The sequence below is a fragment of the Macrobrachium nipponense genome, chromosome 5, assembly GCF_015104395.2.
Source record: "Macrobrachium nipponense isolate FS-2020 chromosome 5, ASM1510439v2, whole genome shotgun sequence".
Classification (NCBI taxonomy): domain Eukaryota; kingdom Metazoa; phylum Arthropoda; class Malacostraca; order Decapoda; family Palaemonidae; genus Macrobrachium; species Macrobrachium nipponense.
The window spans coordinates 701739-704238 of record NC_061107.1 but is presented as its reverse complement, the minus strand read 5'-3'; the positions used below and the strand labels follow the sequence as shown (position 1 = coordinate 704238).

Genomic DNA, 2500 nt, shown 5'->3' with positions numbered 1-2500 from the left:
GGCAAGACTGGAGCAGGATTCAGAAAATAATTTCACCGACTTCGACTCCTACCTCAGAGCCCTTTTAGTACATCCAAGTAATCATCGGCAGCAGTTGTAGTAGTAGCTCTGAACTATTTCATATAGATTCGACTTTAGTCATGGCAAATTTGTTGCTTTGTCCTCGCCATTGCAAAACTACAATTGCGCTGAAACTCTTCACCATTTACAACAGACAGAAAGAAAGAAACCGCCTGAAAATTAGTATAAATCGGTAAGAAAAGTATGACTTTAATAAGTACATGATATATTGCAATATACTGCTAGCCATATATATATATATATATATATATATATATATAATATATATATATATATATATATATATATATATATATATATATATATATATATGTATATATATATATATATATATATATATATATATATATTTGTTTATTTAAATGTATTTTTTCTTCCTACAGGCCATGTGAACGAGTTGCTGATGCTATGGGGATGACTCCGAACGCTGTCCGAGTGTTGGTGAGCCGTGGAAAGAATCCTCATCCCCCTGAAACACCAACTGCATCATCAAATACGTTGCCTCTGGTCTTTGACAACTTCACCGTTGGTTCCATTAGGAGACATGTGCACAGCATGTTTGCTGCTAAGCGATTTTTCACTATTGCCACTTTAGCGGAAGAACTTAAAATGCTGAATATCATTCCTGAAGAAACATCTGAGAAGGCAGTATGGCGAATCCTCCATAACATGGGTATTCCAGCACAAAACATCCCAGCGGAAAATGTACCTAAGGAAAGAAACTTTGGACGTCGTTTGCCGCCGAGTTGATGCTCTACGATCCCTCCAGCAACATCGTGATGAAGGAAGAGAAGTAGTGTATGTCGATGAGACGTGGTTTACGACGAGAATGCAACATAGCAAGGAGTGGGTGGACACCTCTCAATCTGTCACCAGTGCCACCTACAGCCGGCAGGTGCCACCAGGAGAAGGAGAGATGTTTGTGGTGGTAGCAGGTGGTACAGCTAAAGGTTTTGTAGAAAATTAATTTTTATGCTTCCCTACGAAAAATAAAACCGGCGACTACCATGGAGAAATGAATTCAGAGATATTTATTCGGTGGCTAACATCACAGCTCCTGCCGTCGCTTGAGGATCCATCGGTGCTGGTGCTAGACAACGCCCCATACCATAGCCAATTGACAGGAGATAGCCGATGCCCAACAACAGCTACAAAAAAGGAGGATTTGGTTAACTGGCTCAGGTCTCGAAAAATACAGTATCCAGCTCACGCAACACGCCCTGAGCTTCTAAAAATATGCAAGGGCAACCGGCCGAAACCAGTTTACATTGTGGATAATACAATCCGTGAATGGGGCCATGAAGTGGTTCGCTTGCCCCCTGCCCATCCTGAGCTCAACGCCATCGAGCAGGTGTGGGGTTGTATGAAACGACAGGTGCGCTCCTCGTTGCAGCGGTTTACCTGTGCTGATCTCTTTGCCAGGCTTGAAGAGGCCAGGCTTGTTGTAACAGGGGAGACGTGGGCTGGCGCTGTCAGGAGATCAATATATTTTGAAGATGATTACTGGCTTTCAGATAATATTCAAGACAGTATAGATCCGGTCATCATCAACATTGATAGTGACGAGGAAAACGATCTTTTCCTTGAGAGTGATGATGAGTAAAATGTATAAGTGTCCATTTCTTGTTTTTTTTTTTTTCATCCCTCATATATCTATGCTTTCCAGCAATTGGTGATAACATTATTTTGGAAAAACAAAGCTAATGAATACTTTGATACGAGTATATCAGCTTGGCATGTAGACAATGTCAATGGATTTCTCAAAGTATGGTTGATTGGTTCATTAATTGAAGTCTGGTATAATTCCAGTGACAAAGTCGCAATGATATTTGTTACATACTTTTTAAGTAACAAAAATACGTACTGGTACTTATAACGTAAATAAATATATAAAACTATAGGTTGAAATATAATAAATCTTATGTATGTATGAACACACACACATATATATTATGTATATATATATACATATATATATATATATATATATATATATATATATATATATATATATATATATATATATATATATATATATGATTTCAAAATTTATCAAATGGCCGATGTCAATGCCCTTATATGAAACATCTTTTAGAAGTCTACCTTCTAAGGAATTCAAGCTACTCTCTCTGGTGAAATTGATATGATAAATTATATCAAACAATGCTCTCTGTCATTTTCTTCCTGGCAATTGATGTATCGAGTAACCTGTGTTGTATGGAAGAATGAGTCCTACGGCTTAACCTAAAGAAAACTATATTTATATTGCTTTACGAACACTCGCTTGAAGTGCGAAGTGTAGGGTTAGCATGGCTTCTTTCGTCTCCTGTCATAAGTCTCATTCTTGATCTTCAATGTAAGTGAGTGGGTAAGATATAAAAGGTTGGTCTTGTGTTTAGGTAAAGTCTAAAGTCAAGAA

The 2500-nt window shown here is 37.7% G+C and overlaps 1 pseudogene; it reads left to right on the top strand.

Annotated features, from left to right (window-relative positions):
* Positions 1 to 140: 140 nt before the first annotated feature.
* The window catches only part of LOC135215336 (uncharacterized), an 11354-nt pseudogene continuing 8994 nt past the window's right edge, over positions 141 to 2500 (top strand).